The sequence below is a fragment of the Aotus nancymaae genome, unplaced genomic scaffold, assembly GCF_030222135.1.
Source record: "Aotus nancymaae isolate 86718 unplaced genomic scaffold, 86718_ANA_hifiasm-v0.15.2.pri h1tg000108l, whole genome shotgun sequence".
NCBI lineage: Eukaryota > Metazoa > Chordata > Mammalia > Primates > Aotidae > Aotus > Aotus nancymaae.
In genome coordinates this window covers 37821635-37830288 of record NW_026988523.1, presented here as the reverse complement: position 1 = coordinate 37830288, position 8654 = coordinate 37821635, and positions in this window count along the sequence as shown.

The following is an 8654-nucleotide window of genomic DNA, read 5'->3' as shown; positions in this document are numbered from 1 at the left end:
GAGCCGAATGGACACGCCCTTCTCTCTCCGCGCCTGAAAACTACCGTCACCGTTCTGAGCACATTACTCAGCATTTGCCCTCTCCACGCGGGCTCCCCGTACCCGTTTCCGCATTCCAATCTCAGCCCTGCACCCGCCGAAATTTTGAAAAAACCCGCCTAAGACCTGCCCTATGGCAAGCTTGCCCCGTGCGTCCTCGACCAGCCCCTTGTCTGTGCCCGGTTCCTTCATGACCAATGGAAATCCCTCCGCTTTGTTCACCTCGTCCGTCCCCAGTCCTTTCATATCCAGTGAAATTACCTCCTCTTTGTTTCCCCGCGGTCGATCAGCTACTCCTACTCCCTATAAAACCTCATGCCCCAAGAAGAGAAGCGCGACTTCTTTGGCCCCTTTCCAGGACCATAGAACGTCGCCCGGGAGCTGAATAAATTGGCTTCTAATTTCCTTACTCCGGTCTCTGTTTCCTCCTTTAACTCCACGAGAAATCTTACACTGTGAACTTCTACTCTTGTGTCTTGGTCTTTATTTGCTTTTCTCACTCCCTCATCACTGCAGGGACACGGGGCACCCCCGCACAGGGTTGGGCTGGTTGTCAACACTGTAAACATTTTATTTCCCCTTTAAAAACTATTAACAGCTCACCTTGCTTTATTTTGAATGTAGAATCACTTTGGGTGCTATAATCTTATATAGTTTGGATTCCTTATAAGCTGATCCTAAAGTCGTGAAATGGAGAGGAAAATACGGAGATACTCTTGCTAACGGGCCTGGATAACACCACCAATGAGGAACTGGATAGGTTTAAGTTCTTTCTTCCAGATAAGTCTAATATTGTCACAGGCAAACTACAGACTGCAAACAGAACAGATGAAGACAGTTAACTTGATGATTCCAAACGCTGGCGTGGTGTCTGCATTGAGGAAGACCATATTTTTCAGAAGTTGAGTTATATGCTTGTGGCAAAATGTCTTCAGGAAGAGGAGGAAAAAAGCGTACGTAGGAGTCCCGCAGCTGCCAGATTCCTTTCTCTGCCAAGCCTGGGCCTTTCGTTTTACATCATTTCTGGGAATGCATGTTGATGAAGGAAACAGGGGATGGCCCTAAGCTATTCATGAGGGATCCACCCCCGTGATCCAGACCCCTCCTATCAGGCCCCACCTCCAACACTAGGGATTACATTTCAGCATGAAAGTCCCCACAGGAACGCTGCTGGAATTTGTTTGCTGATTTAGTCCACCAGCCTCTTTGCCCGCTTTACCCCCCCGTTTTCAACTTTCCCTTTTGCCCCTCTTTGTCTCCAGTTCAATTGCAGTGAACATGAATATGAAATTTCAATCTTAACTTCTCAAAACTGCATTTACGTGGTTTACCAAAGGGTTGAAGATAAAGGAAAGAAATGATAGCACTGAAAAAAATAAATAAACTGGGAAACTAGGTCATTTTGTTCTTCCACACAGCCTGTCCGTCGTTCTCCCTGCCCGCAGCGTGCTGTGCTCCCAGACGATCCTTTCTTCTTCAAGGGAGTCTTGTTATTCATACATCCGCTCTTTCAAATTCAAGTATTATTTATCCTTCTCTTTCCTTCCAGTAATGACAATGTAAGTTGCCTACACACAAGAACTGTTTTTATATTATTGGACAGATCATTGAATGTCTCCATCTTATCTGCATTTTGTTTACATTTTTTAATCTATGTACAATTGATATATCATTTATTTCTGTCTGTATGATTAAAATTGACCAACAAAGGAGCATCTCACACAAGGATCCCCCAAAATGAGAGCCTCCAAATGTAACAATTTAGAGATTTTTAAGTTCAACTCTAACAGCAAAAACCATGACATCTTTTACTGTATGTGTGTGTATTTGTGTGTGTGTGTGTGCGCGCGTGCATGCAAGCACTCAACATGGATAACATGGTTTCTCTGTTCACATGATTTCTTTGAAGTCGGGATGAGACCATGTAAGTGATGATATATGCCATAGTTCTATTCAGATATAAACTGTTAGGCAGTATTTAAGGCGCTTTAGCAAAAGGGCTTGTGTTATGGATTATATTTTCCCAGGATATTCAAAGTCAGAAAGTGTAGTGCTTAGGTATTGGCACAAGGTGGCAGTAACTTCACATAATGTGCGGAAGCAACTAACCGACCTGCAGAAATTAAGTTCCTTTACAGCTCTAAATTTCTATGCTAGATCACGCCTAGGCCTGCTTTGAAAGTAGCAAATTTGTTTATTTGTTCCCCCTGCTGCCCTTAACTATCCTTGGAGGAAACCAGTTTTTTGTTGTGTTTTCTGTAGGTTTCAATTTTCATTCCTTGTTGAAAGTTCTTTCTGCATAACCATTGTTATGTCTGCACATGGAGCACTGTGTAGTATTCTACCCACCACCTCACCTCATGGAAGGTAGAGGAGACCGGGGGAAATCTTTAATGAAGACAGTTAATAACCACTTTATGGGAAAGATCAGTAGATGGAAAGAGAGATGAAAAGTATGAGGACACTTAAGCCTGGAAAAAGGAAGCTGAGAGAGCTTGTAATCAAAGTCTATAAAAGTCTGAGATTAAAATAGAAAGTTGAAAATGATAAATGAAATAATAAGTGAGAAATCTGCCCCCGATTATTAAGGAAAAAGAGAGATTTACAGTGGGCAGACATACTCGTCCACAAATACTGTGCCCATGGCTCTTCCCACACCTCATGTCCTCACATTTCAAAACACAACCATGCCCTTCCAATAGTCCTGCAAAGTCTTAACTCATTTCAGCATTAATACAAAAGTCCAAGTCCAAAGTCTCATCTGATGGAAGACAAGTCTCCTCTGCCTATGAATCTGTAAAATCTAAAGCAACTTAGTTACTTCCTATATGCAATGGAGGTACAGGCATTGGGTGAATATACCCCTTCGGAATGGAACAAATTGGCCAGAACAAAGGGGCTACAGGCCCCATGAAAGTCCAAAATCCAATAGGGCAGTCATTAAATCTTAAAGTTCCAAAATGAATGATCTGCTTTGACTCCATGTCTCATATCCAGGTCATGCTGATGCAAGAGGTGGGCTCCCATTGGTTTTGGGTAGTTTCACCGCTGTGGATTTGTACAGCCCCCCTTCTGGTTGCTTTCACAGCTAGCATTGAGTGCCTATGGCTTTTCCAGGTACATGGTGCAAGCTATTGGTGAATCTATACTTACAGGAATGAGCCACCAAGTGTGGCCAAAGATTCTTTTTAAATTTTTTTTGAGACAGGATCTCACTCTGTTACTCAAGCTGGAGTACAGTGGCACCATCTTGGCTCACTGCAACCTCCGCTATTATTCTTAAAAGCTCAGAAATGTAGATACCACATAAGACTTGAATGCAAGACTGCATGATCTCCAATGATCTCATTTGCTTTCATGGGCTGTTGGTGCACCCATTTGCCCATAAACATCCAGGCAACTCTCTCTGTCCTCTCCTGGGGGAGGAGGAGGATGTCTCCCAAATGCCAAGAAAATAAACATTCCTGAGCCCCCACAAAAAAGAAAGAAAATGTATATATACAAAATAGAATACTTTTAACCATAAAAAGGGAGGAAGTCCTTTCATCTGTGATGACATGGATGAGCCTGAAGGAAATTATGTTAAATGAAATAAGCCAGGCACAGAAAGACAAATATCACATGATCCCATTGTAGTAGTCTGTTCTCACACTGCTATGAGAACTTCCCAAGACTAGGTAATTTATACAGAAAAGAAAAAATGAAGAGAAAAGGTATAATTGACTCACAGTTCCACATGTCTGGGGAGGCCTCAGGAAACCTACAATCATGGCAGAAGGGGAAGCAGGCATGCCTTACATGATGGCAGGTGAGAGAGCATGTGAAGGAGGAACTGTCAAACACTTATGAAACCATCAGATCTTGTGAGAACTCAGTCATTTTCATGAGAACAGCATGGGAGAAACCGCCCCCATGGTCCAATCACCTCCCACCAAGTCCCTTCCTTGACACTTGAGGATTACAGGGATTACAATTTGAGATGAGATTTAGGTAAGGACACAGAGCCTGACCATTTAAAAGTTGATCTCATAGTGGGAGAGAGTAGAGTGGTGGTAACCAGAGGCTAGGGTGGTTGTAGGGGTGAGAGAAATGGGAAAACATTTGTCAAAAGACATGTAAAAGAATAGGAGGAATAAACATCAGGAGATCTATTTTACAGCAGGGTGACTATAACTAAAGATGAAATACTGTATTCCTGAAAAATGTAAAAAGAGTACATGTTGTGTTTTCTCACGACAAAAATGATAGCTGTGAGGCAATATATTTGTTAATTTGCGAGATTTAATCACCTCACAATGTACATATACTTCAAAACATCATATTGTACCTGATAAAAACATATAATGTTATATGTTTAAATATGTAGAAAATTTAAAAAATTTTAAATGTAGAAAATTTAAAAAATAAAATATAAGGAATGATACACCATGACAGCCCTCCAAAAAGAAAGGTCACAACAGAAAACTCACAATCTCATAATACAGCTCATTCTACCTTTAGACAGTCATATTAAATTAATCTAATAACTAAATCATTCTTCTTTCTGTTAAATGCAAGGTGATCACTTTGTTTCTTCAGCCTAGACTGCTTAAGTTCTATCAGAAACAATATCTAATAATTTCTCTTACCCTCTTTTGTCACAGTGTGCTTTAAAAAATTAAATATGGCCGACTTGATACATGGTCATGTTCAAATCATGACTGGAAGTTGACTATTCAAGATGAAATGTAACTTGGCTATAGAGCCTGGGACTTAAGCCAAATTTTACAGCTGCGTTAAAGAGGCATTGATGAGAAGCCAGCATGCCATTCACTCATTCACCCATTTATCCATTCAGCCATTCTACTGAGTTCTTAATAGCTACCAGAAACTCTCTAAGGTTCTGTAGATAAAAGAGGAAATTAACAAATCCAAATTTTACGGAACTTATACTTGAATTTGGAAGGTAGTTATTTTTCTTAACAGGAAATTAATAAATGTGATACACTGAGATAAATGTTGTGATGAAAAGGAAGATGGTCCTTTAAGAGTGTATTAGTTTTAAAGGGTTGCGGTAACAAAGTACCTTTGACTTGGTAGCTTAAGCAACAGAAATTTATTACTTCATGTCTTTGGAGGATTTAAGCCTGAGATCAAGAGGTCAGTAGGGTTGATTTCCTCTGAGAAAGCAACCATTTCATGTATCTTTCCTAGCTTTTGGTGGTTTGCGAGAAATCTTTGGTGTTCTTTGGCTTATGAATGCGTTATTCTGATCTCTACTTTCATCATCAAATGATATTCTACCTGTAAATATGTCTCCGGAATTTCCATAAAAAAAAAATAAAGACACCAGTGGTATTGAATTAGAAAATCATTAACCCAATGCCCTCAGCTTACTTCATTCATTGTATCCGTAATTATCCTATTCCAAATAAAGTCACATTTTGAGGTATGAGACGTAAGGAACTGAGCACACAAACTTTGGGAGGATACAGTTCAACCAGTAGAACTCCACCCTTGACCTTCACTAATTCACATTCTGATGAAATGTAAAATACAATCACCTCATCCCAATATCCCCCTATGTCTCAACTCATTCATCAAAATTAACTAAGTCCAAAATCTCGACTAAATATCAAAATAAATATGGGTGAGACTCGGAATACGATTCCATGGCAGAAGTCCTCGCCATCTGTGAACCTGAAAAGCTAGAAAATATATTATCTCTTTCAAAATAGTATGATCTGACAGGCATAGCATAGACATTTCCATTTTAAAAGAAAAGATCAGAAAGAAGAAAAGGGATACAAGTCCCAAACAAGTTCAAAAACTAGTAAAGAAAATTATATTATATTTTAAGGCTCTTTGTATTTGTGCTCAGCACACTTTGGTACAGCTGACAGCATGTCAGCTAAAATGGTTGATGGTATCCATTTGCCATGTACCTAATCTATTTAGCATGTGGTTATCCAGTATCCAGAAACACATCTCTCTTGGTATTCTCTCTCTCTTTGCAATGTGAATAGGCTAAGGAGTTTTCAAATGCTTGTATTCAAACTCTCATTTATTTTTCTCAAAATTTCTCTCTTCAGTTTTATTTTATTTTATTTTAAACAATAAGAAGAAATTAGGGTATTCCTTCAACACTGTGTTTAGAGTGTTGAACTCAGCTAAATATCTGAGTTCATCACTTACAGATTCTACTATTTATTCAACAGAACACAATACAGCCAAGAGAGCCAAGTCTTCTCTCACTGTATAATGAGAATTGCCTTTCTTCCTATTTTCTGCCCATATACATTGTCTCCATCTGAGACCTCATCAGAAGCACCTTTAACATTTATATTTCTAGCCACATTCTGTTCATGATGACATGTTTATTGTAAAAGATAATAGAGGCTTTCTCTTTGACTGACCTCTTTTCTTTCTAAGCCCATATTAGAACCTCCCTTAATGTCCATATCTACTAATAATCTTTTCAAGGCAACCTACACTTTTTATATTATACACGTCATTCTTCCAGTTTATACCCATTATATTATACACCTCATTCTTCTAGCTGATAGCAATTTTCCAATTCCAAAGCCATCTCCACATTTTTAGGTATTTGTTACAAGAGTACCCTATGTCACCTTTCCAAGCTATTACTTTTCTAGGGCCTCTAAAAGAAAAGACCACAAATTGGATGTCTTAAACAACATGAATTTGTGGTTTCACAGCTCTGGAGGCTGTAAGTCCAAGATCAAGTGTCAGCAGATTTGATTCCTTCTGATGGCTGTGAAAAAATCTGTCCTGTACTTACTTCATAGGTTCTAGTGGTTTGATGAAAATCTTTGGTGTTCTTTGGCTTAAAAATACATAATATTAATATCTGTTTTTATGTTCACAGGGTGTTCTCCATAGCATGTCCTTCTCTGTGTTCAAATTTTTCCTTTTTATAAGGCATAGTCATATTAAATCGAGATCCACTCAAAAGACTTTATCTTAATTGCTCATTTGCCAGGAAGATGCTATTTTAAAATTCACAGGTAACGCAGCTTTCTATCTAATAAAAAAAAAATGACTAGTCATTTTCAACAAATTATACTGGGACAACTGGATAGTCACATAAAAATGAATAAATGATCCATTATTTCATATCATATAAAAAAATTAGTTCAAAATGGATCAAAACTCTTTTTCTTACTTTTTTTTTCTTTTCTTTTCTTTTCTTTCTTTCTTTTTTTTTTTTTTTTTGAGACAGAGTCTCACTCTGTGGCCCAGTCTGGAGTGCAGTGGTGCAATCTCAGCTCACTGCGATCTCCGCCTCTTGGGTCCAAGCGATTCTCCTGCCTCAGCCCCTTGAGTGGCTGGGATTACAGGTGTGCGCTACCACACTTGGCTAATTTTTGTATTTTTAGTAGAGATGGGGTTTTACTATGTTGGTCAGGCTGATCTCAAACTTCTGACCTCCTGATCCACTTGCCTTGGCCTCCCAATGTGTTGGGATTACAGGCATGAGCCACTGTGCCCAGATGTATCGAAACTCTTAAATGTAAGAACTGAAATGATGCATTTCTTAGAATAAAACATAGGTGTAAATCCACATGACCTTGGATTTGGCAATAGATTCTAAGATATGATATCAAATGCATATGCAAAAAATATATAAATTGGACTTCATTAAAATTAAAAACTTTTATGTATCAAATAACATTATCAAGAATATTGGAAGACAACCAGTAGAATGAAAGTAAATATTTGCAAATCATATATTCCATAAGGGACTTGTATCTAGAATATATAAAGAACCATACAACTTAATAATAAAGACAAACTAATTAAAAACTAGGAAAAGACTCTGAATAGAAATTTCTCCAAGGAAGATGTGCAAACAGTCAATAAGTATTTTTGAAAATGCTTGACATCATTAGTCATCAGGGAAATGCAAATCACTTCATACCCACTAGGCTGACTAGAATAACAAATTATGTAATAACAAGTTTTGATGTGTTTGTGGAGAAATTAGAACATTTCTACACTGCTTGTGGGAATGTAAAGTGTTGCAGCCACTTTGGAAGACTGTCTGACAACGTCCCATCACCTCACATCTGTTAGGATATCTATTATCAACAAACAAACAAAGATAACAGATGTCGGTGAGGATATAGAGAGACCTTTGTAATCCTTATACACTATTTATGGGAATGCACAATGGTATACTCATTAAGGAAAACATTATTGAGGTTTCTTAAAAAATTAAAAATGTGAAATAGGAAAGGTTGAGTGAAATAGGTATAGAGTGGTCCACTCTCATCATGGACTTCCAGAATTCTAGCCGGAGGAGATCGCACAACTCCCACAGACATCTGAGCTGGCTGGGAGAAATGGCTGGGAGAAATGCCAGGAATGTTGGCAGAGACAGAACTCCAGAATGCATAGACAGGGTTTGACGCAGGAATGGCTGCAGTGGAGCATGGACATGGATGCCCATCCCTTAAGGCCTGCCATACTCCACTAGGTGGCTTTAGCCTTTGTTGGCTGCTGGACCTGTATGGGGATCACTCCGCCAGCATGGAGACCCCTCTGTGTCTCCGCCATTACGGAGTTAGAGCCCGGACATATTCTCCCCCCGCTGAGGGCAGTCAAGCTGAGGA